General features: G+C 42.2%; 1 protein-coding gene across 6 annotated transcripts in view; it reads left to right on the top strand.

Moving 5' to 3' along the window:
* Positions 1-27,066, top strand: part of SIPA1L1 (signal induced proliferation associated 1 like 1) — a 152,897-nt gene that overhangs the window by 36,365 nt on the left and 89,466 nt on the right. Inside the window, exon 3 of one of the 6 annotated variants that reach the window (XM_035113083.2) lies at positions 20,876-21,004. The exons of 4 other annotated variants lie outside the window; for them this stretch is intronic. The gene's annotated coding sequence lies outside the window, so the exon portion shown is untranslated. One more of the 6 variants, XM_060273725.1, reaches the window with a different exon arrangement.

Below are 27,066 nucleotides of genomic sequence, written 5' to 3'. Positions count from 1 at the left end.
AACACACTAGTGCTGGAGTTTTGCAGTGGGAGAGTATACAGCCACAGAAGAATGTGAATGAAGTTAAGTTTGGGATTGACAAAGGAGAGTAGTGCTGCTTGTCACAATATAATTGTAAGGCTGGCCGGCAGGGTTTTCTTTCTCTTTATTCTATGTTTTTGTATTGCTCATTACCTTGTTTCTTTTAGGCATTTTATGAATAGTTTATGTTAACATTATAGACAACAAATGATAGTTGCCTAGGGTACCTGTGCAAACCACATTTCATAGCAAAGGATGTTTTGAGGAGGGGTGGCAGAAGGAGGGGGAAGTATCACATTTTTGAAAGGTACAAAAGGTGGTGTGTTTAGTGTCAAATGTATTATTTTAGCAACATAAGCACATCCTTCAGGGAAGTAGTCTGGACTAAGCACAACACGAAAAAACTGATTGTAAACAATGAAGACATGTTGCAAGAGAAACAATGGACTATTTTAAAGTTAACGTTTTATGTTTTACCAGAGTACCTTCATGTAAAGGGCTAAGATCTATTTTTTCTTCTCTTTTTAAACTTTACATAATGATGTTTTAAAGTTACTTTACTATGGGAGCAATATTGCGCCTTGTGCTCATGGAGTGACTCCTTCAGATAAACTTTTCCAAACCCACCAGTTGTTCCCACAAAACTTCACTGAGCATGTTGTGACACTGTAGGGCAGTTGCTGGACTACAATTTACATCAACCTGGACTACTGGTTGTGCTGTCCGGGGCTAATGAGAGTTGGAGCCCAGCAACATCTGGGGGCCCAGAGTCTAATCATCCCTGCTGTAGGGCCATTCAGTAGCAGCCATTGCCATTTTGCATCCTCTTCCCCAGGCCCCCCATGTATGGCACTCTTCTCTTTAGCTATTCTGCACATCTGAATCCTGGGGCAGAGTTGGCAACACGCAGGGCATCAGCTGCTATTGAATAACCCTGCTGGGCCATAGTGTGCTCTGAAGTGCTGAGTGGAGGTAGTTGGTGAGCGAGGATTGTCATGCGCAAGACTCATATAGCCTTATGGAAACTGCTGTTTGAGCACAGAGTGCGGGGTGGCATTCTATGCCTTGGATCCTAAATTACTTTCTGTCAATGGAACTGAATGGAATGAGCCTCTCCCACCTTCCCTTCCCAATCCTAATAAACAGATTGATACCTGCAGTTCTTCCATTATGAGGCAATTACAATTACAGACAAATATGTGTTAACGTTGGGGTTTTACACCCAGTTGAAAACCAGCTGTTTCTCGATAAAGCAGAATTCCTTATGATGAAATTCATTCCTTTGGAGGCACATGAGGCTCTGGCAATGACCAGCAGAGTAACTGATCCAATAATGTGATAGGCAGTTCGCTCAGTCCTGTGATGTAATTCTGAATTTGTTGCAACTTGCTGCACCCATCATGAGGCTCAGAAGAGTAGAACTGGAAATGTTTGTGTGGCCTAATCCTCAGAGTGTTCCAGCCATGTCAGCTGTGTTACAGTTGATTGGGCTGGCAGAAACATAGCACTTTAAGGGTCAGGTCACGGAGAAATAACACTTGTTGTTAAGTCTCTCTTTGGTTACGCCCTAACTAGCAGTTGCCAAGTAAGCTTTGTGTGTATGTGTGTCACGTTTTGATATTTGATAAACAACAGCTCAAACCGGCTTCTGAACATGTATAGCAACTATTCGGTCTTGTGTATTTTAAATGATGTAATTTGAATGATTTATATAATTGAAATAACACCTGGCTATATAGCTAACACACACAGCCACTTTCTCAAGCTGGTGTTAGGCAGGCAGTCTCAGGTGTGTCTCTCCTTCCAATGTAGCCTGACCTTTTCATTCACAATTGGTTCACCTCTGGGTATACATTCCCGGTGTTAGGTGAAAAGGAGGCCAGCAAATCAGTTTTGCTGCAGGCAGTATAGCTGGCTGAACGCTGTGATGCATTTGATATATTATCAGTGGACACACAACGCTTGCATTAAAGAACACTGGTCTTCAACTGCATTAAAGAACACTGGGATCCACTAGTGGGTTGCAGCCTAATTCAAGGTGGGTCAAAACAAGAGCACTACCACCATGCAAATATATGGTAAAAGATTGATTAAGAAATGGGTCCTGAAATGCATGTTTGGGTTAAAATAAGTCCTGGGATACCTGGCTTGGATGACAGGAGGATAACACTCCACCTTGAAACGTAGAAAATATCCTTAAATTGTCTCTTCCAGCACCCCACCAAATCACTCATCATTAGCTATTGCTAAATGTTATGCTAAGATTCTCTTATGAAAGGGGTGGAGTCTGGCCATACACAGTTCAGGAAGCATTCTGATAATTGTGAGGCTAAACTTTGCAGTATGCTAGCTCATCCTAGAGGTCTGCTTGGTTTCCTTTCTCTCATGCTTTCTTGGCCACAGGGGAGCATGAATTATGCTCAGTCAGTGATGCACAAACTCATTCACAAGACCAGATTTCATGCATATCCATTACAACGCGACTTCCATAAATCATCTCGTGGATCACTAATGGCTGTATGAATTGTACTGAATAGGCAAAGCTAGCATTGCTGATAATATTCTAATGTTGATGTAGTAGTACATAACCAATGACTCAGTCTGTTAGCAGTTGTGCTGTAGAGACAGATAATGTGGAGGTGCAAAGTTCAATTCAATATTTGGAAAGCTGGGTGAATTGAGTCCTCAGCTTATTTGAGACACTAGAGTGAGGTACATGTTCAGAGCACAATTCTACGTTCCATAATTGTATACTAGTTTGACACCCATTTTCAAAGTGGGTGACACACAAAATTGACTGATGCTTGTCATCAAGCACCATATTTTGCGAGTTGTAAAAATCTTTAATTTCAGGCACCTCAAAACACTTGGTTTAAGTAGTCCTTTAACAAATCATGGCTGAGGTGTAAGTGAAATGTAATGTTGTGAACAGTATTTAAATTGGGGGGTTTAGATAGAGTGTCTTGTACAATTGGAAAGATTATTAGTAGCTGCAGACTACCTGGAATCAGGCCTTTTTTGTGATACATCAGTAGAATGTTTCTTTATCTGTTTGGAGGCCATGCTGTAACAGACTGAGAGAGAAATTAGTCTCTTAACAAATATTTTCTTGATATCAGGGACTCAGTGGAGGTTCTGAGTTTGGCCGCTGTTTGGGGTTGGATGAGGGCAAGTAAGTTAAAACTTAATTTAGGGTCAAGCAAGATAAAACTTAATTTAGGGACAATGGAGGTCCTGTTGCTTTAGGATCCCAGTGGGAGTAGGTGTATATCCTATTTTGGAAGAGTTTGCACTCACCCTTTAACATAAAGTTTGCAACTTAGAAATGCCCCTGAATCTTGTGCTTCTTTCTGGATCTACCTCTGCTTCTAGATGGCTAGGTAGCAGCTGTTGTTAGGAGTGTCTTTTGTCTGGCCACTCAGTCCATGCTTTTCTTGTTGAAAGGGAGTTCAGTTCTAATGAGGAACAGGTAAAACAAGCTTCTGCTTGGTCTGCAAAATCCATACATGCCTTGCTCATAGCAGTGGGTGGCAGATGAAAACCAAACATTGGCTGGTGAAGCATTGCATGCAAAGCTTTGTGGCTCCCTTGGGATAACTCTGCAGTCCCTGCCCACAGGTTGGGAACCACCATTCTAGATATCATTCTCTTAGTGTAGCTACAGTGTTTGACAACGTTCCAGAAAACGTTCCATTTTATGTTACGGTTTATTGCTCAGTGTTGTATGGGAAAGGTGCAGCAATTCTTCAAGTTAACATACTTTATGTATGCAGTAAGTTTTTAGGAGTTAGACATGCATATAACAAAAAATTCCCAGAAATAAATTCAAGAAAAACATTAATATTCCTGGGTTTAGCCTGTGCCCTAGCAGTAAAAAAAAAAGGTACTGAAAGCACTTTCATATTAGTTATATTAAATATATAGCAGGAAACTGAAGCTAGTCTTAGTTCTTTTGTGCACAACACGTTTGTCACATGTGTACATGATGTTTGTGAGGGAGCAGGTGGTGCTGTGGTCTAAACCACTGAGCCTCTTGGGCTTGCTGATTGGAAGGTTGGCGAGTCAAATCTGCGCAACAGGATGAGCTCCCGTTGCTCTGTCCCAGTTTCTGCCAACCTAGCAGTTTGAAAATAGATAATTACTAGGTACTGCTAGTTACTGCTGTGGTGGGAAGGTAAACAGCATTTCTGTGCGCTCCGGCTTCCATCATGGTGTTCCGTGGTGCTAGAAGCGTTTTAATCATGCTGGCCACATGATCCGGAAAGCTAGCTGTGGACAAACGCTGGTTCCCTCAGCCTGAAGTGAGATGACCGCTGCACCCCATAGTCGCCTTCGACTGCACTTAACTGTCCAGGGGTCCTTTACCTTACATGATGTCTGCTGTACAGATGTATTATTGTTGTTGTTTTAAATTTCTGTTTTTCCTTTTCTCCAAAAGGAGCCCAGGATGGCAAGCAACAAAGTGATAAAACAATACGATTAAAAAGAAAATAAAAACATTAAAAAACATAAAAACATGTAAAAGGATTATGAACATGCAAACGTGTATGGAGCAGCCCTGATTTTTTGGACAATAAACACCCTCCCCCCATTCGTAAATGTCCCCTAGGTATCTTTATGATATGGAGCAGGCACAGCAGAACTTAAAGAAACAGCTATGAGAGAGGCACCAAAGCTTGTGCTAGTTAACAGATGCTATGTGTGCCTCCAGCTGAAAGAGAGGCCAAAAAAAGTCATTCGGGATTTTTTCTTTTTGCTTGCATTGCAGACACCAAGCTATTTTAGAATAATACACTTAATCCCCTTTTAGATTTGGTTTTATTATTATCATATCCCATCTAGCAAACCCGCATAGGGCATGTTATGAGTGGTAAACAAATTTCCCCTCTATTTCTTCAGGATATTTTGTGTTGCTTAGATTTGTTATGGAAAGCATACCCTGTGTTTGTTTTATGGACTGGCTTTTTATGCCTTTTTGATACCAAGCAAAAGTTTGTAGACATTCATGGGCCTGGTTTGCACATCACATTGAACTATAGTTAAAAGCAAACTATGTTTTAATATGCAGCATGCCAATGCATACCGCTGAAAAGTTCTCAGTCTCCCTTTCAGACTTCACTGCACTTTCTCTCTTCTCCTCCTTTTGACATATCTGTGGACATCTAGGGGAGATTTGTATTAGTGGTGAACTGATGATGTGATTCTGTGTGTATGTGTCGTCTGTGGAGATGAGTTGATCAAATATAAATGTATGTGAACTAGCTTAAGGTGAGTTTTTGTCCTTTTTAGATTGTACTTAATGTTGACGCTCTTGAATCTGCTATGCTATTCCACCTGCTCACACCTAGATTTCATGGCACACCTGTATTGTCCCATCTCTTTCTTGCTGCAGCTGAATTATTTGTACTGTTCCAATTCAGAGGAAGCGTCTTGAGATGCTAAACCAGTGCAGGGTGTGTGGCTGTACTGGAGCAATTCCTGTTTTGGCTGTTTGACTGGCACAGTGATCCTTACACCTTCCTTTAACCGAGCACTTAGCATTTTCAGAGATTGTATAATTTTATCTGGAACAGAAGGCCCAAATGCCTTGTGCTTCCTGTTTCTTGGGCTCTTCGCCATTGTCCAAAATGGAACTCTCATGAGCTCCCTTCTGGATGACACAGAAGAACAGGAAACACAAAACACTTGTGCTTTTCCTGTGTCATCCTGCATTCTATAGTTTATAAAACTGCTCTTCAATCAAAGATGGGTGCCAAAAAATAATAATATGTAGATTATTTTCTATTTAAAGCCAATGATAAATAAAGGCTAGAATTGAATGCAAAGATGAAAAGAATAAGCAACTTTGGTTGTATCCAGTGTTGCTTGAGAGAAGTCAGCTGGTGCAGCAGATCATTCCCTTTTTGAAATACAACTTATTTACCCTTCTAATAATAGTAAGTACTTTAATTTCATTCCTGGAAGTTAATTCGGATATTAATGATGGGAAATTGGAAAGGAGAAAAAATTGTCAGTTGCTGTAACCACATTTCCTTAGGGGAATTTTTTTTAGTTAAGAAGAAATATACTAGTTTTGAAAGAAACCTTTGTAGAATCAAGTTCAGACCACAATTGCTCTTCGGAAGGAAGATGAAGTGGAAAAATGGTTGTATTGATGGAAAAAGCTTACTGTGGCACACTTCCCAGTTCTACCCACAAAGCTTGACCCATCTCAAAAGCCAAAATGAAAGCACTATCGTAACTATATATTTAAGATCTTAACAATAATTGTTTCTTTTTGTGGTGTTTGTGCAATGTCTAACTATGTTGGCGTCTTACACCTTAATGTTGACCATGAAATGAACAGTGCTGTTTAATTCTGTGTGCTATTGTTTTGACTGCCTATAGAATTTGCATAACATCTTCGTTGAATATACTCAGTGCAAGCTTTTTGAAAAGTGGTTTTATATACCACTTTTTTGGTCCAAGCAATATACTAATATAAAAGAAAGATACAGTAAAAGTGCAATAAAGCAATATAAAATGGCAAAATCACCCGGCGGTAACACTGCAGGTGCATTTGTGAGTTGTATTCATGCTCTCACCACAGATGTAGCTCCTCATCATTCTACCTCTCACTTGGAAGCAAGGTAAATTCACATTCTCCCTCTCAACGCCTGTCCATTGCTCCAATCTCTCACCTAGGAGTAGACCCACCCATAACTGTTCACCCATGAGGAATGCCCTTGCCCTCGTCACACCCCAAAGGAGAGATCCCAAGGGACTTTTACCCTTTCACCCTTTTGGGGTTATCCCACCACAGGTGACTCTTTGCCTCCCAAAAGCCCTTAGTGGAGCTAGCTAGCCATGCTTTCTGACTGCTTCAGTAGGTTGCCATTCACCAGGTACTATGCAACAAAAAAGGTCTGGGGAGGCAAAGGTTGGTATCCACCTCCCAGACAGCACCCATCCTGCTATTGCTGCTTAACAAGTTATAGACGTTACCGAAAAGTGATGCTGATTTGATTAACTTGTTGAGAATTTGCACGGTTCAACAGCTAGGAATAGAAAATGCACAAGTAGTCAGTGCATTTCCGTAGAGACTGACTGAAGGCCTAACTTAAAACTTTTTTTTTTAAATCAAGAGATCTGGAACATATGTCCACTTAAATTTGTTGACTTGAGCAGATGCTTCTTAGTATTCAGGGGTTCAAATTTCTGGGCAAGCATTTTTGAAGATCATATATTTAACATAGACTGAGGAACTTTAATTTTAGTGACATCTCTGTAAAGTTTATACTAGAAAGCCTAATAATAATTTTATGTTAAGTAACATGAATATGATTGTCATATTTACTCAAGCTCAAGTAGCTGTTGTTGGGGTGTGGGAATTGGAGAACAAAATATTCATTCAATTCTCACCTTTTCTCAGTGAGTTCAGGAGAGTTGGTAGAGAGTAGGGGATTTCATCTGTGTTTTTGGCTATGTTTTGCTGCTCTGAAGGTGGGCAGCAATTTACTTTTTATGGCCGCTCAACCTCCCTTTGTGCACTGCTGAAATTCATGTGGCTACACATTTGGTTTAAGTGACCTGCAGGAGCAATATAATTACTAGCTACAAAAATATTAAAAGGGACTCAGGTTGAATTTACAGGGCAATATGTTGCCACCCTTTTAAAAATAAGTAATGGAATTACATTCTTTTTCTGCTGCTAATCACTCTGAAAAAATGACCGTATGAGCTGGCTTATGAAGCTAAATACAATAAAAATACATAACCACCAATTAGAACATATTCTTAAAAACAACTCGTAAAACTTCACGCAATAACCAGAAATAAAACATTACAGGCCATATGCTGCCGATTCCTCTCCATCGTCCACAAACTGCAAAGCCTAGGTCCTGCCCCCCCCCCATCTGACATAATAGGAAGATTTTTGTTTTCTACCTTAAAAGTTTCTATGCAATGCTCTCTCTGTCTTACTCTCTCTGTGTCTCTGTCTGTGTCTGTGTCTCTGTCTCTCTTTCTGACACCCACACCTAGTTAACAAGTCACTGCTTTTTGCACTTAGCAACTGATTTTTAAAACTCTTGTTTTTGAAATCCCACTTTACAAAACTGTGGGATTTCAACATTTTGAGTCACAGACCTCCTGATGAGTCCAACATCAAATGCATTGTTTGACTCTGCTGCAATTGGGAGAAAATTGTTCTGTGCTATTTTTTCCTAGGACAGGAAAATCATCACATTAGCAGCCTGCTAACAATTGTTTGTATGGGAATCCTAACCAAGGTCATAAAATGGGTAACAACGAGCAAGAGGAACTTGATTTTAATAATTGTAAATTGCGTAGCAAATTTAAATCATAATGGAGTAATTTAAAAACAGTTTGGAAACGGTGTTAGCAGCCTTAGGAAAATCTTGTTCTTATGCATGCTTCTTTGCCAATGGAAGTACAGTACGTACAATGGAGGTGAGCAGGCTAAGTTGTGAGCAGGCAATGGAGGGGGTGGAGATGTTCTCTCCTCTCTACTAATGGCACCAGCTGAAAGCTTACCATTTCAGTCAGGCTTTTAATGATGTTGATTTCGATATGATAGGCCACTGATCCTTGGAGTGTGAATAGTTATAATGTTAGTGAGTTTTTATAGTGCTTTTATGTAATCCTTTATTCCTTTTTTATTCCTGTTTTGTTGAATTAATCTGTTTTTATCTCATGTACCCCACACTGTGTTCACTTGTTTGATGAAGGGTGGTAAAAAGTATAATAATAATAATAATAATAATAATAATAATAATAATAATAATTTATTATTTATACCCCACCCATCTGGCTGGGTTTTATTTTATACAAAAATAAAAACTGAAATGAATCCCTACTGTCCCAAGTATTGGGTCCACAAAATTTTCCTTTCAGAGATGAAGCAACAAATAGTGTACACACAAAAACAAGAAGAAGAACAACAAGAAGAACCACCTGCCATAGTGCATAGTACCCAAGCCCCAGTCACCTTTGTTGCACCATCTTATGTTTGCACAAGAAAATATTTTTGGGTAGGGTCTCCCCCCCCCCACAGACCGCCATTTGCGCTGTCTGCTTCAAAACATTTCTGTTTATATGTTTAAAAATATGTACAGTTTGTGTAAATCAGTTTTATTTTAAGTATGAGTTACTATGAGACTGAAGCTGTGAAATGAGAAGTCCTCCAGTTCTGATGAACTCAGTCCAGTTGCAGTTTAGTGCACCCTTACTAGGGAATTTCTACTTGCAATATAATGAGGATACTGAACTAACTTGGAGGTTTGTTGCGAGGATTACCTAGATAATGTGTGTGGAGCACTTTGAACACGTGAGGGTGCTTCATGAGGCTAATCATTACTCATTTCCCAAAACACCAAAACAGGAATAGTTAATCACCCTATGGCAACCCAACAGAAGTTGCTGCTGTGCAGCACCATCCTAGGCACACTTGCTCACTGGGGTATACTTCTGAGAAGACTTACATGGGACTGCCCTATTAATTTAGCAAGGAAAGGGGGTATTAGAAAACCAGCAAGTGAGAAATGAAACGAAACGAAACGAAACTCTACCTTTGGCCATCAATTTATTTCTGTGTTTGAAATTTCCTGCTGTGGAGGAGTGAGGAGGACGATGATGATTTGGCAAGCACAACAAGAACTAGCCCGGGAAAAAGAAAAGTAATTTCGTTTGTGAAACTGGAACTCAGGCTAGCAGCAGGATGTGGCCACTTACCTGAATTAGACTTCCTTTTCCTTCCCTCCCAGGGAAACAAACTCCTACAAACTTTTCTTTCTCGGTTGCCCAAAGCTCCCTCAGCTCAAAGGTAAGAAGAGGGGAGATGTTGCATTAGAGACCTTGAATTTTATGTTCTTTGCTTTCTCTTACCCATGCACAAACCAGATCATGGGGATTTCTCTCCCCATCTCTGCACCTGTCGTCTGCCACCCCCTCCTTTTTTTTTTTTAAAAAAAGCTGCTTCCGCTATCACCTATTAATGGTGAAAAAGAAATGGGAAGGTGGAGGTGAAAGCAAAATCAGCATCCCATTGCCTTTCCCACACATGATGCCCACAAATACACACTGCTTGTGCTCTTTCCCTTGCCAAGAGTCTCTCCGTCTACACCAGCCACAGCGTATACCTAGAAGCAGTTGCCCAGGCAGCTCAGTGGAGAAGACAGTGACAGCCCCCCCCCCCCCAGTGCCTGAAGAGAGGAGGTGGGACCCATCACCAGGCAGGGCGCCCTGTGGACTAGCAGTGGGTCTGCAAGGCAGGGACAGCAGCTGGCAGCAAAGCTCACAGCAGCTCTGAAGGCTGACTGGCAAAAGCAGTAGCAGCAGCAGCAGCCAGCCAAATAGCTGTAGTGGGCAGGTTGCAAGGCCTGATCTGCCTCTCCCCCTGACGCATTGCATAAGACAGATGTGTCTCATGGTGCTAATAGAAGGGCTGGCCCTGCCTAGTACCACAATTATATGTAAAATAAAAAGGGTGATGAAATGCCAACTACATTTCCTTTTTAAAAATACAGTATAAAAAGTATACTGTATACTTAAGTACACAGTAGCTTCAGTTATATAACACAAGTTACGCAACTAACAGTTAAATCTAATGCTACTGGTTGTAAGTCAGTATATCATTATTAACAATGGACTGTATTAAGTAGATTGTCATATTTTGACAGTTCATTAAATAAAATCATTACATTGTTTCTGAAATCTTTCACTTACAGTGGTAGCCAACATGATGCCCTCCAGATGTTGTGAACCACAGCTCCCATCAGCCCAGACCCATTGGCCATGCTGGCTGGAGCTGATAGGAGTAGGGAGTCCAAAACATCTGGGGGGCACTGTGTTGGCTACATCTCATTTAAAATATGGGTATTTCCGGGGATATATTTCTAGGGATAGGCTATGATTTTAAACCTCACATTCTCGTAAGATACAAACAGATTATCATATTTATTTTTGATTGCTTGATTTTGAGCATTTATACCTCACCACCTGACGTTCACAAGGCAGTTTATAAAATATTTAACACAAAAAAGACAATAGTTACTTATGGTAGGGTTCTCTGCTCTTCCAATTACTGCTCAGAAACTGAATATTCTGGCTTGGAACTGTTTGCCAAAGCAGCCACATGTTAGTTCCAGGGTTTTCTAATTGGGCTGCTGTCTTTCACAGCCTCTGATTCTGGGGGCAGATACAGAAGGTTGCTGGGGAAGCAAAGGTGTTGGGGAGTCCCCACCCCCTTTCAGATGTTCCAACTAGGTACTTTAACCCTTCTCTTCCTTCACTAAATCTTGCAGATATGTAACTTAGTTCCTGTTGGCACATTTTGTGTTGGGACAATAATCATTTTTTTATTTCTCTCAAGTCTTGCTGCATTTAATAAACTGGTCTCAAATCACCTATATAAATAAGAATTATCTGGGTGATAAAGGTAGTAAATATGACGATATAATGATTCCAGCTACCCTCTTCTAGTAATCCTATTTTTTCATTAGCTATTTCAGTATGCATCCAGTACAGTATTTTTATACGTGTGTAACAGAAAATTTAAGGTTTACTGATACAGGAGCAAGTGGACAGAATAAAAAATCTAAATGTTAAAAGATAGATATGTAATTGTTGCAGAGAGGAGATAATAGATGTTCACTGGAAAGCTTAACACCTAATTTGAGGACACAATTAAAAACTTATTAAAATATTATCTCACTTCTGTTAGGACATTTACCTCTTCTACAGTGATTCTTTTAGTTCACTTGAAAGCATAATATATGCTGCTATTTGTGGATGATCTTTTTTACATTTTGCATCTTTTCCTGGAGTATTTTATTAATTTGCAGATATTGCCTGTATGGTTTGTGATTAACTTTCATTGCACTGTATTTAATATCAATTTTGCATATTTTGTACTACAATTAAGATCAGATATTGTAGTTCATTATGTATCTGGTTTGATTTTTCTGCCCCCACTTTGTTCTTGCTGATATTTTGTTATTGTCTATCCTTTGCTAAATTGTGCTGCACGTTTGATAGCCTTTCAGTAATAACTCAGTAGTCTACTTACTGCACATTTTCAGAACTTAGGGTTGTTACAATGCCAGACCTTGACTTAGGTCTAAGACAGGCTGCTGCTAAGGTTCAGAAGAGCAGCTAAGGATCAGAAGAGCAATAATCGCAAATAGGCACCAGGACAAGAAGTTGAGGAGCAAAGTGTGACAAAGTCCATTGTGGAGTTGGAGCCTGACAAAGTTGAAGGTGCAAGGTAGTAATAGAAGTTTGAAGAACACAGAAGCAAAAGTGAGGACAGAAAATCCATAAACTAAATTCAGCAATTTTAAGTTAAAACAAAATGCAGCAAGAAAATATAATTCACAACCTAAGGAAATTGCAGAACAATAAAACAGCAAAGCAGCAGCAGTGCAAGCAAAGCGCTCAGTCCCCAGTGCACTTCACTCCTCTGCAGTGACCTGGACAAAGAGGTGGCCTCATCTGCTGACACAAAGGAAACAGTGTTGAGACAAGGTGCATCTCAGAGGGTGGACCTACCACAGAGAGAGCCCTCCTATAGACTCCTGCTGCATGGGCCTCAGTGGGCACCTTGGGGACCACCAGAAGGGCTTCCCCACTCGTTCAGTTCACAATAGATACTGCACAACAGGAAGTTGATGATAGTATTTATTGCTGTTTAGTAGATTGTCATCTTGGATCCTTTTTGTAAAGACATTTTAAAAAAGCGTGCTACCTTACAAGTACAGTGGAACCTTGGTTTTCGAACGTAATCTGTTCCGGAAATCTGTTCAACTTCTGAAATGTTTGAAAACCGAAAATCAAAGGGGTGTTGGCAAAGTGAATTGTGAAAATGGAAAAACGCACCGCGGAAGCCATTCGACTTCTGAGGCACATTCGAAAGCGGAAGCATTCAATTCCAGGTTTTTGGCGTTCGGCTTCCGAAACGTTCAGCAGCCGAGACATTTGAAAACCGAGGTTCCACTGTATCTCTGGAAGTTTAAAGAGAAACTATTTCAGTTGTCATGACTGAATGATAAGTACAGTCTTTCAAAGCAAAATTAATCTACTTGTTTTTGAGGTATACTTTGTACCACAGTCTATCCTCATTCATTTAAAAAAAATAATGTTCTAAATCCTACTTTTAGTTTGGGTTACCTTAACCATTTCAGGAAGTTTCCATTTATTTTGGTCTCATGAAAGTATGTTGACTGACAGAGTATATTCAGTTATTAATTCTGTTGCCTGACTCTCTTCAAACAGTAATGTGGTAAAGCAGGTTATGTAAGCATTTTACAGATAATAAAACATATTTCCATGCATATATTACGGAGCTGATTGCTGAAACAAGCTTGTTTCTTGAGCTTCATTTGCACATCAAGGTGTAATGATTATCTGTACTGCAGATGGGTTAAGCAATTCTCTCTTTGAAAAATGTTGTAAACTAATGCAGATTTTGAAGTGCTGGGAGTATAAAGAGTTTGATTAGCAAGACCTCTAGCTCTCTGCAATAATTTTAAATGAGATATAGATATAGATATAGATATACCGTGTTTCTCCTAAAATAAGACACGTCTTATATTTATTTTTCCTCTAAAAAAACACATCGCGGCTTATTTTCGGGGATGTCTTATTTTTTTATTGAGCATGGTACAGCATTGTTAAGTATGGTACGGGGCTTTCTTGCGCCGCCCGCTGAGCCCGCTGCTGGGTCCCTGGGCTTCGTGCAGTGCGGCGCGGCGCGGCTGGGGCTGCTGCCGGCTGCTGCCGGCTCCTGCGACTTCGTGCGCCGCCCGCTGAGCCCGCTGCCGGGTCCCTGGGCTTTGTGCGGCGCGGTGCGGCGCGGCTGGGGCTGCTGCCGGTTACTGCCGGCTACTGTGACTTTGTGCGCCGCCCGCTGAGCCCGCTGCCGGGTCCCTGGGCTTTGTGCGGTGCAGCGCGGCGCGGCTGGGGCTGCTGCCGGCTCCTGCCGGCTACTGTGACTTCGTGCTCCGCCCGCTGCCGGGTCCCTGGGCTTCGTGCGGTGCGGTGCGGCTGGGGCTGCTGCCGGCTACTGCCGGCTACTGTGACTTTGTGCGCCGCCCGCTGAGCCCGCTGCCGGGTCCCTGGGCTTTGTGCGGTGCGGCTGGGGCTCCTGCTGGCTCCTGTGACTTCGCGCTCCGCCCGCTGCAGGGTCCCTGGGCTTCGTGCGGTGCGGCGCGGCTGGGGCTGCTGCCGGCTCCTGCCGGCTCCTGCGACTTCGTGCGCCGCCCGCTGCCGGGTCCCTGGGCTTCGTGCGGTGCGGCGCGGTGCGGCTGGGGCTGCTGCCGGCTCCTGCCGGGTCCTGCGGCTTCGTGCGCCGCCCGCTGCCGGGTCCTGGGGCCCGTTCAGTTGGAGCTCGGCGCGTCTCTGTGCTGGGGCTCCCGCTGGGCTGGGGCTCGGCGCGCGCTGCTGCGTTTGCCGGCTCCCGCTGGGTTGGGTAGGTACCGGTACCCCCAACATGTCTTATTTTTGGGGGATGTCTTATATTTTTTTGCCTTTAAAAGATCGTGCCATGGCTTATTTTAGAGGCACGTCTTATTTTAGGAGAAACACGGTAGATATAGATATATAGATATCTATGTCCTTACGTAGTGCCAAAGCCAAATATGAGATCCTACCTAAGCCAAAAGCCACAGTCTCCTATTTTTGGAAATGGGTGGTGGTGGAAAGTCAAACTCCTGGTTGCATACCATACACAGCAGTTATGAAACTGCTTGGCTGATTTGTGCAGCCAAGGTGGTGGTTTCAAACTTGTTGAAATTTATTGTACAGCAATTTAACAGTCATTGCTTAGAAATGAATTCTAATTTTTATATAAAAAAAGAACTGAATTATATGGTCTCTCCAGTTCCCTTGAGTGTTCAGCTGCTTGCTTCTAGGCTATGATACTCCTCTATGATGTTAGAAAGAAGATCACCCAATGGCATAAAGAGAAGTGGAGTAGTCATGGGTTAAAAATCAAATAAATTTTACTAGTGTGCTGTTTGGTCCTGGCCCTGAAAATAACTCCACTACTGCACTTACCTTGAATCTGCTAAAGGTCTTTAGGGCCTTCAGCTGTGTGTTCAAACTTTGATTGGAAAAGCAGTTGCTCCATGCAGGAGACAAGTGAAAATCAACATGCATAGGATTCTGTCACAAGACAAGCAGAAAAGAAACCACAAACTCAAGTGACGGAATGTGGACACTTGATTCTTGCTTAGTGTTTGGAGTACTTTGGTAGAGACATTTCTCCTTACAGATGGTTATGCTTTCTGGACTACAGTGAAGCAGTTTGACACCTGTTCAAAGCAGTTGCAGAGAAGTGTCGGCTTTTAGGTTTATGGGTGGTTTTTTTTTTTACATGTTGAATGCAACCTGTACTGAGCTGAAAGTTCCGAATGCACTGTTTCTAAACTTGGAACAGTAAAATGAGTTGTCCTTACTGATTTAGGGATAACTTAGCACAAATGGTATATTAATTTACCCAGTGGGACATAAAGAAGAAACCTTTTATGATTGGATTTAGTTGACTGTTAGGCAGAAAATGCCTTCTGGGTTGCCTCTATTGGTAGACAGAATCACATGACTAGTATGCTGTAGTTTCTTTTACTAATAGTGAGGATGAACTATTAGTGTATTCATGCTGAATCATAAGGAAATGAGAAGATTCTCTTCATAGGCGCTCATCCTTTTTTTCTCACATCATTTGTGATGGGTGTTTTTTGTTGTCTTCAGGGAGGTAACTGAGAGAGGTAGCAACTATAAATGGAACAATGATAAATGTGGGTGGAACATAACATTTCATAGTAAATGCTTATCTTCAGGTCTTTTAACTGTTTCCGTATGGTGGGAGTATTTTACCTGGACATAGGATTATAGTTACTATGTGCTATCTGAATTGCTTGCTTCTGAAACCATTATTTATTAGGTGCAGTTACTGCTTAATGCCACTGCTAGATATATTATGTAACATAAAATATAGAAACTATGTTACCATGTTAAATATTGTGCCTTGCTTACGTGGTGCTTAGAATAATGTTTTTTATGCTGCAATATTTGATATACATACAGTATAAACAAGTGAGTCCTAACAACTGTTTGGCAGCCCTGTTTAGGGAAGTTTTTAATCTGTGATATTTTAATGTATTTTAATGTGTGTTGGAAGCCGCCCAGAGTGGCGGGGGGACCTGGCCAGATGGGTGGGGTCTAAATAATAAATTATTATTATTATTATTATTATTGGCATGAAATCTTCAGTGAGTGACAGCATTATATCCACTGGCACCTGCCGGTGTTGTGAGGCACGGGCAGCATTAAATCATGACCTGGTTTCGCCCTGTAGTGGCTTATTTGGGGGTGTAAATCTCAAATAAATTGGCTCCTGAGAATGGCTCTGAAATCTTTGGATGTTCATGTTACGCATTACATCCAAGTGTTTTGGAACTTGAAGGAGAGACACCAAAGCTGGATCCTGCACACTTTATTGGTAACTAACCAACAGGTTTTACAGCATTGGAAGGACTGGATGGCTCCTCTCATAGCTTGTTGGTTGGAGAATCTTTGCTCTCTTGCAGTTTATGAAAAAGCTGCTTTTGCCTAGAGGTGCAAAGGGCACGACTTTTCTGAGATCTGAGATCCCACCTAGAGCCATTGGTGCGATATGCATGTAGTACTGGCTCTGCCAGAGCTTTATCCTTTCCTGTCTGACTCCTCTCCCCTCTTCCTTCTTTTTTATTATTGGTTTCCACATGTGCCTGATTTTGTAAAATGGTTTTATGAATAGACATGTTTTGCTAATATATTTTCTTTTTCCTTCTTTGTGCTGTTAAGGGGGGAAACCAGAAAAACCAATAAAGGATGAATTTTAAAAGAAGACTTTTTAAAAGAAAATGTTAGCATGCTGAGGTGTCCATATGGCTTGATGTTGGCAGAATAATCAGGTTGACACTAGTTTTTATTTGGAGCTGTAACTTGATATATCTTTGAGTGGTCAGGATGGTAACACTGGAAAGTGATAATGAGTTTGACATCTGTTGGGACTGGTATAATTCTCAGGTTTTTGTCTTGCATGCAGCTGCAAATGAAAAGCCATTGCCCAATCTTAATGTAAAAGAGTTAGAGTTGGAAATTAAACAGAGCTGAGCCAAAGAAGTAATATGTTTGGTTTAGTTTTCTGTTGTTAGACAATATCTCTGTTTTTCGGGATGCTTTCAACTGCCTCCTTCTATTTTTCATCCAAATTCTGGACACTAGAAGGAAGTGTGCAGAAGCTCCCAAAGACTGACTTCTAAGGTTCCTATGACCTTTGCAGCCCCTGAGCTAGCTCATCGGGCATGACTCATGGAAGCTCCCAGGCCTTTGGAACAAAGGTGATGTGAAATTCCTGAGTTTGTCTTCTTAATGCTAGGTAGAAACCTGAAGTGTTGTGTAGGATTAATGCAGAACTCTTACTAATTACATCATGGCCTTGAGGGTTGCTTCCTGAGAGTAAATTAAGAAGTTCTGCTGAAGCTGTTAGTTTCTCTGGGATAGCAGTTTCCAAGAGTTGGGAGTATGGAAGCTTCCATGAGCTCTGCCCTTTTTGCTGGTCCAGGGATTGCCCTGGGACTACTACATAGCTGTGTCTAAGCTATAATTAGATGACAAACAGAGAAACACTCTTCATGTGATTTTCTTACCGTAGCTGTTGAAGGTCTCTCACTGAACAAACACATTCCTCCTTAAAGTGAAACTCGTGAAAATGCAGCTTGGCCTTTAATTACCGTCAATGAAGTGAATGATTTGAGGAGGGCTGCAGATTAGTTAAGACCTCTTTCCTTGCATATAATAATACTAACTAGAGAGGTAATTCCAAGAATAGAGCTAGTAACCACAGTTAGAAGCAGGTTTCTCAATGTTGGTTTTAACAACTAGAGGTTTAGTGCTGGTATCAGTACAGGCATAATGTTGCTTCATAGTTCTGAACAGGAAAATGTTAATTTGCATCTGAAGGGGTGGGGGAAAGGAGATGAAGAATGCTTCAGATTTCCTAACTGTAGTTAGGAGATGGGAAATGTTATGGTTGTAGTTATTATGATTAATACTATGCATCTGCCAGGATGTCATATGGCTTGTTCTTAATTGTGGTTGAAGGATTGTGCTGGCTGTAAGAGTGTGTGCTCCTTCCCGTCTTGAGTACAGATTCCCTCTCCCCTATTCCTCCTGGTCTGAGCCATTATTACACTGGCACCGCGATTTACCATGGCTAGGGCTACCCATAGCTTCCTTTTATCTGGGATTTGAAGGTGGCTTCGTATCCTGGCTAAGGTAGAGAACTCTGTAATGTGAAAAAGGTCTAGATCTAGTAGTATGTACTTGTAGAAGAGAACAGGAGGCCTATGCGTATGAGCCTCTCAGTTAAGGTAGAACATCAAGAGAATTATTAAAATTCTGTCTGGTGATTGTGACGTGTGAAAGTTATGTAAGAGAGATGCTAGAGCAGGCACCCCCAAACTTTGGCCCTCCAGATGTTTTGGACTACAATTCCCATCTTCCCTGACCACTGGTCCTGTTAGCTAGGGATCATGGGAGTTGTAGGCCAAAACATCTGGAGGGCTGCAGTTTGGGGATGCCTGTGCTGGAGCTTACTATCAGCACTAAAGAAAAAGGAGAAAAACGCACACTGAAGGCTTTCTAGTGTTTTAGTGAAATGCATCATAAGGTTGGAGGTTGCATTTGTAGTTGTACAGTATATCACTAAAGACCTGAGAGATGTTTGTGTGGGGGTGTTGATCAGAATGGAAATGACAGAGGTTGCATATCTTTACTCACTCTGAATATACACGATCTGGATTTTTGGAGAAAGATTGAGCACAAATTTACCTTAGCATTGTGGGGTTTTCTGGCTAAATTTGTATTACTCATTCATTCATTCATTTATTTCATTTTTGATCACTTCTCCTGAGGCATCCCAGGAGGGACAACAAAAACATTTTTGTTTACAGGACAGCAGTAACATACACAGAACAGCTAAAACATTTTTGTATAGAAAAACCAACCATGTACATCAAAACAATTTAAAAGAACAGCAAAATCCAAACCAGCTGGGCGAAAAGTCTCTACTTAGAAGTCTTGTTGAAAGAAGAGTGTTTTCAACAGGTACCAAAAAAACAATAGAGGAGGCTCCTGTCTGTTGGGAGGGAGTTACCTACCTTGGCGGGTAGATGCCGCCAAGCTAAAGGTAGGTAACAGAACTTGTCTGTCTGGATGAATTTATAGTTGTGTAGCAGAACTTTGGCTGTATTCTACTTACTTCAATTACATTAAGTAATGTCGTGCTGTTGGAAGACTACTCAAGAGTTCTGTTAATGATACTGAAACAGGTAATAGATTTCTAAAGCTATTTCCACATTCTTCAAGGTGGATGAAATTCCGGAAGTCTGGTTCCGGAAGTCTGTTCATAAACTGAAGCGTTCATAAACTGAAGCAAACTTTCCCATTGAAAGTAATGGAAAATGAATTAATCCATTCCAGATGGGTCTGCGGTGTTCATAAACCGAAAATTCATAAACCGAGGTGTTCATAAACCGATGTTCCACTGTACTTTGAATCAAGAGAATGTTTTCAATGGTGGTGCTAATTAAAAGACATATAGAATGGATGTGTATAAACAGTGAATGTAAAACAAGGACGTGCATGTTCATAATGTACTATATAATTCTATATTATATAATGTCCTATATGTTGTTTAGTCGTTTAGTCGTGTCCGACTCTTCGTGACCCCATGGACCATAGCACGCCAGGCACTCCTGTCTTGCACTGCCTCCCGTAGTTTGGTCAAACACATGTTCGTAGCTTCGAGAACACTGTCCAACCATCTTGTCCTCTGTCGTCCCCTTCTCCTAGTGCCCTCAATCTTTCCCAACATCAGGGTCTTTTCCAAGGATTCTTCTCTTCTCATGAGGTGGCCAAAGTATTGGAGCCTCAGCTTCACGATCTGTCCTTCCAGGGAGCACTCAGGGCTGATTTCCTTAAGAATTGATAGGTTTGATCTTCTAGCAGTCCATGGGACTCTCAAGAGTCTCCTCCAGCACCATAATTCAAAAGCATCAATTCTTCAGCGATCAGCCTTCTTTATGGTCCAGCTCTCACTTCCATACATCACTACTGGGAAAACCATAGCTTTAACTATACGGACCTTTGTCGGCAAGGTGATGTCTCTGCTTTTTAAGATGCTGTCTAGGTTTGTCACTGCTTTTCTCCCAAGAAGCAGGCGTCTTTTAATTTCGTGACTGCTGTCACCATCTGCAGTGATCAAGGAGCCCAAGAAAGTAAAATCTCTCACTGCCTCCATTTCTTCCCCTTCTATTTGCCAGGAGGTGATGGGACCAGTGGCCATGATCTTGGTTTTTTTGATGTTCAGCTTCAGACCATATTTTGCGCTCTCCTCTTTCACCCTCATTAAAAGGTTCTTTAATTCCTCCTCACTTTCTGCCATCAAGGTTGTGTCATCTGCATATCTGAGGTTGTTGATATTTCTTCCGGCAATCTTAATTCCTGCTTGGGATTCATCTAGTCCAGCCTTTCGCATGATGAATGTCCTATATAAATTCAATAAATAATAAAATTATAATAATAATTCAATAGCATAAATACACACACACATACATAATCACCAACCAGTTGCCAGTCTTCCCTTCTTGGACAAGATTCTTGAGTTGCAGGCCAGATCCAGGCACTCTTGGGGGAATCAGATTTGGTATATATATTTCAATCAGGGTTTAGGCCCAGTTCTCACACAGAAACTTCTTTGGGTTGTTATGTATGATGACGCACAGCTCTTATTTCTCCATTACATCTCCAGGTGTGGCCGTGGATCTGCTTGACTGTTATCTTGCATTGGTAATGGACTGGATGAGAGCCAACAAACTGAAGCTCAGTTCAGATAAGACTGAGGCCCTGTTTGTGGATGATTCCCTAGACCAGATCGATGGTATCGTGACCTTGAAAACAGCTGCTGCCTGTTCTCATTTACTTTACACAATCTACTGATTCTGTCATACAGAGGCGCTCCAAAGTTTTCAACTAGCACCATAATATTGTCAGGGATAGTGCTGAGTCTTATGCCAATATCAGAAATGCTTCTGTGACATCAGTAAATATGTTCCACATGTCCCAAGCTGACTTTTTGCTATTCTTGGCAAAGAATATGCTCACATCACAGCCAGTGAACACATGAAACATAGTTAATACCTATGATTTCCTTTTGCCCAAAGTGGTTGCAGTTTAATATGCTGCAATGTACCTGTGGCATTTGCCTTTGCTTTAGTCACTGGAATGTGTTGGAAGTTGGACACAGTCCCATCTGACCATGAACATTTGGTGCCCAGTATGTGCTGCATTAGATGGATGCAACATCATTAGACGTGTCAGCTTCCTTGTGTGAACTTTTGTCCTTTCTGCCAGGTGAGCATAGTATTTGGACCCCCGCAAACTACTGTACACTTGTTTGCCTTTTTTAATGGATGCAATATGGAACAGATCAGTTTTGTTTTCTTTGACTATGAAGGAAGCTGCCAGTTACTAGGCATTATTATAGCAAGATCAATTCTCTACTTAAAACTGTTCTCTTTTCTCTATATTTGCTACCTTTTGCATATGTTTGATGTAGGCATTCCGTTCTAGCGGCCTGTCCACATGCTCTAGCTGTTGATGTAGTCTAGGAACACTTCTGAGTTTCCCAGTAAAAACATTTTACTGGTAGTTGTTATGGTGTGGGCCTGCCACCATCCAACAACTAAGTGCTGTTTGCCCTATTGTACCTGCAGCTCTTTTACTAGGGCATTCATCTGTTATTTAGCCTGATCTTCCCTGTTCAATGTACACTTTGTTTTGTGTGCCACAAACAGAACAGAATTATTGGTATGCAGTTGGGTAGATTTGTGGTAATAATAATAATAATAATAATAATAATAATAATAATAATAATTTATACCCCGCCCATCTATTAAACATTAAAAGCTTCCCTAAACAGGGGGGGGGCATTCCACAGGGCGGGTGCCACTACTGAGAAGGCCCTCTGCCTGGTTCCCTGTAACTTGGCTTCTTGCAGCGAGGGAACTGGCAGAAGGCCCTCAGCACTGGACCTCAGTGTCCGGGCAGAATGATGGGGGGTGGAGACGCTCCTTCAGGTATACTGGACTGAAGCCATTTAGGGCTTCAAAGGTCAGCACCAACACTTTGAATTGTACTTTGAAAACATACTGGGAGCCAATGTAGGTCTTTCAAGACCGGTTAGTTGTAGTTTCCGGGTCACCTTCAAAGGTAGCCCCTCATAGAGCGCATTGCAGTAGTCCAAGCGAGAGATAACTAGCACATGCACCACTCTGGCGAGACAATCCACGGGCAGGTATGGTCTCAGCCTGTGTGCCAAATGGAGCTGATAAACAGCTGCCCTGGACACAGAATTGACCTGCACCTCCATGGACAGCTGTGAGTCCAAAATGACTCCCAGGCTACGCACCTGGTCCTTCAGGGGCACAGTTACCCCATTCACTACCAGGGAGTCCTCCACACCTGCCCGCCTCCAGTCCCCCACAATCAGTACTTCTGTTTTGTCAGGATTCAACCTCAATCTGTTAGCCACCATGCATGTAGATATTAGAAAGCATGGGGGAGAGGACAGAACCCTGAGGCACCCCACAAGTGAGAGCCCAGGGGTCTGAACACTCATCCCCCCCCCTTTCTGAACACAGCCCAGGAGGAAGGAGCGGAACCACTGTATGACAGTGCCCCCAGCTCCCAACCCCTCTAGACGGTCCAGAAGGATGTTATGGTCGATGGTGTCAAAAGCCGCTGAGTGATCCAGCAGAACCAGGTAACAGCTCTCACCTTTGTCCCTACATGTAAACCAAACACGTCCCTACATGTAAACCAAACATGTATGGTAGTCCCCTTCACAAAATCTTAGGATATTCTTAATTACTGTGTTCAGTCTTGTTATGCCTGAAATAAGAATAATAGATAGTAATAAACAGTGATGGTTGTGAACATGATTAAAAATTACTTCATGAGTATAGGCTAATACTTTTCATTAGCATTTTAAAGTTGTATTATCCAACTACAGAATCATCTCCTCCTCCTCCTCCTCCTCCTCCTCCTCCTCCTCCTCCTCCTCCTCCTCCTCCTCCTCCGCACAGTTACCATTGTGCCCTAGATATTTTCTGATATGCTTATTTGAAATTGTACCCATTTTTGTTATAGCCTAATCAGCTAGTAAGTTTGCTGCCTGAAATGGAGAACTTGTTGCTAAATTCCAACTCCTATCAGCCTCAACCAGCATGGCTGCTAGCTTTCCAGTGCTTTATTTTTCTGTGGAGAATTTGCCATTTTAAAAGTTTGGTTGCAACAATGAACCAGATGCCAGTTGCAAATACAATATTAAGAAAGCTTGGCACTTTCACTATTTTTAGGTTTGCTTAATAAATGCTTGTAAAATAGACATGCTAAATTAGATCACTCTGAAAGGCGGGACCCAGGTGGCGCTGTGGGTTAAACCACAGAGTCTAGGGCTTGCTGATCAGAAGGCCGGCGGTTCGAATCCCTGCAACGGGGTGAGCTCGGTCCCAGCTCCTGCCCACCTAGCAGTTCGAAAGCACATCAAAGTGCAAGTAGATAAATAGGGACCGCTCCGGCGGGAAGGTAAACGGCGTTTCCGTGCGCTGCTCTGCTTCGCCAGAAACAGCTTTGTCATGCTGGCCACATGATCCGGAAGCTGTCTGCGGACAAACGCTGGCTCCCTCGGCCTATAGAGCGAGATGAGCGCCGCAACCCCAGAGTCGGACAGGACTGGACCTGATGGTCAGGGGCCCCCTTTACCTTTAATAAATGCTTGTAAAATAGACATGCTAAATTAGATCACTCTGAAAGGCAGGGATGGAGAACCAATGATGAGGAATGATGGAATGAAGTGACCTGGACCCTGTGATCATCGTATGAGACCCTTATTTGTGTGCCTCTTCTGAGAGAGGTCCAGAGGTGGTAACACAAAAACTGACTTTTCCGTGGTGGCTCTCCCCAGGGAGGCTTGTCTGGCACCTTCCTTACATATCTTTAGGCACCAGGCAAAAACATTCCTCTTCTCCCAGGCCTTCGGCTAAACAATCTACGGTGTTTTAAACTGTGTATGGTGGGGGCATTATTGTAGGTCAGTAAGACCCGGAGGGTCACAAGTTGGTTCCTCCTTCCTGCTCTAGGGGCATCAGTAGGTTTTCTGATGCAAATAACCCTAATTTTCACAGGTTATGTTTTACAGTTCAGAATTTTCTGGGGAACCAACATTAGTGGTTGGCATACAGTATAACAATTTAAAGCTACCAACATACTGTAGAACCATGACACGTTTATGCCATACTTGGTCACCTGTTTTTCTGCTCTCATTTGCTATTAGGTTTGTGGTGCAGGCCACCTCCTAAGGGTTGTATTTGGGTCTACCACCTGTCCTTCCCTTCCTATTGTGCAGTCAAAGGGGTACTTATTAACACTCACTGAGGGTGGTATAAGGAGAGTCACCCCTGTGTCCACAGGGATTCCTGGAGACTCTCGGTTGTGAGTTACTCCACAGTGACTCATGCCCTGAAGGGCAGTGAGGTGTCTCTGTCTGGTTGTGTGTGGTGTGACACACATTGGCGGTGTCTCTCTGTATGGATTTGCATAGCCCATGCATTACTGATCTAACGGGAATGTTGCCTTGTTCTCTGCAGCTGATTTTTATGGGTGCTTGGGGAATGGCTGTCAGAATTGCAGTGTTCCCTATAGCATCCTAACAAAAAGCAATGCAGATATTAAGACTGCGGCAAGTGGGCCATAATTGTGGCGGGCCCATAGGATTGCTAGGACTGTGTCTATGATTCTTTCTGATTGCTTCCTGTGTTTCATATGAGTTGTCCTTGGCTTTATCATGCCTGTTTGGACTAAAGGGTAGCTCTATTTGTTTCCAGGCAACCAGTTACCCCATGTTTGTGAAGCCTGTTTGAGGAGGGAGGAGAGAGGCTACAATAGAGTTCAGTTTTCTTCCTTCTCGCTTCCATACACGCCTACACTATTGTGTTTTTTACCCAGTTCGGCAAGTGGTTTTTATCACTTTCTCTGCTGTGTAGGCGGCCTTCTGTGTCATACTTGAACTTTGTAAGAAATTTAAACCCTTTTTGTACGGCAGATCTATAATTTAACATTAAAGAAAAAGAAAATGGAGGGGCTGTTTTCAGAGTTGTGATGCATTTCAGTTCTAGCCAAAAAGGTTGCAGCTCTGAGAAAAGTATAAAAAGAAAAGAAAGTATTATGCAGATATATATTATGCAGATCTAAATGATGACATCACTGGGTTCCTCTTGTGAAAGATAGTCATCATTTTCCCCCCATTTGAGGTTTCTACCAAAGTAAATCAGGGCAAGATAAGCAAAAAGAGGTTTCGGTAATTTTAGAGCCCCTGATTTGGATTTCACAACCCCCTCCTACCTAGCAGCTGAAATGTTTGCCTTTTTAAAGCATGCCACATTTAGTTTACTAAACTCTAAATATCTATAAACATTTCTGGATTTGGAGTTCATTTGAGTGTCTTTCAATACATGCTCATTTATATTATTACTAATGGTATAAACAGCCTGAGCCATCTGGATTTGTTTTTCTTAAATGTCTACCTTTTGACAATAGATGAACAGGGCTTGGCTTCTCCTGTTGTCTATAAGTGGCACACTGGATCCCAGTCTCTTACTAGATTCACAGCTTTGTTTTGTTGTGCAGCATTTGACACTTAGTTGGAAACAGTGTCAGGATTTGTGATGGACTGGATTCTCATTGGAGTCAGTGGCTCAGGTACGGCAGCTTAATGTTCTGGCTTCCATTTTAGGAAATCAGCAAAACTTGGGGGTGGGGTGGGAATTCACCTAACCAGTCTCATCAGCAGAAGCCCTGTGCAAAAACTTCCACTGTTGTAATGGGGCTTCTCCCTCCTTCTGGCCCCTTTACCCCCACCCCAAATTGGCTGGAGAGAATTGGGAAAAAACCCAGAACAAAGTATGAGTGGGGAGAGGTATTGTTCTGTCTGGCAGGCTGGATTTGATTATCTTTATTTACATGCAACATTCAGGAAATGTATTAAGGACATAGCGGTGAAGAGGTATACCGCACACTGATAACTTTATAGCTGCATCCCACCCCCTATGTGAGGCACAGACAGCTGCTTGCCGTGCTGCACACTTGTAATGATAAAGGTGGTTAAGCAAGCATTTGGGCCTGTGTTGGGTTAAGTTGCACAACCTACCTCTTATGGCACATACTCTGCAAAATGTTGCATTGTTGAAGTGTACTTCATGCCTTCACTTCTGCGCCATCCTCACCTCTTTCTGCTAGGCTACGTGGCACTCCCTCCCCCAACCAAATGCACTGTGAAGCACCCCCCCCCCTTTGAGGTTCTCCTTTTGCTTCCACCTCTGTCAGTACTGAGTTAGGTAGCATAACCTCCTCCTGCCCAAGCCAACTGTGCTCTGTGTGTGCTGCAACCCTCCTCGGCCTTTCATTCTCTCTCACACACACTCACAGACTGCTGCTTGGCAAGGCATAACAGTCTAACCCAGTATAACTCATTTCCTTGCACATGGTCTGCGAATAGGCTTTGCCTCCTCCTGCCACAAAACGTGGCAAAAGGATGGCGCTGTGAAGTGATGCACAGCATTTTAGAGGGCTAGAGGGTTTACCAGGGTGGTAGGGGTGGGTCCCCCTGCCCACTTTTCCCCATTTTAAACCTTCACTCCAAGAACGAAAGGCGGTGGTGACAGCAACCAGAGCTCCATTCCTCTTCTATGCTGCTGAGCTTTTAAATAGTAGAAGAAAGAGGGGCAAGGGAATAAACATCCCAATCAAACTGTTTTGAGGCGGTCAAATCCTCCTAAATAGTCCTCAGTTCAGCACCCCATTTAAATATTTTTTTGTTTAGCAACTGTCAGCCTTTTAGATTATGTCTTAACATATTACAAAATTATGAAAAATCTTGCTTCT

This window comes from Zootoca vivipara, chromosome 1, assembly GCF_963506605.1.
Source record: "Zootoca vivipara chromosome 1, rZooViv1.1, whole genome shotgun sequence".
Lineage (NCBI taxonomy): Eukaryota > Metazoa > Chordata > Lepidosauria > Squamata > Lacertidae > Zootoca > Zootoca vivipara.
This window is presented reverse-complemented; position numbering and strand designations above follow the sequence as displayed.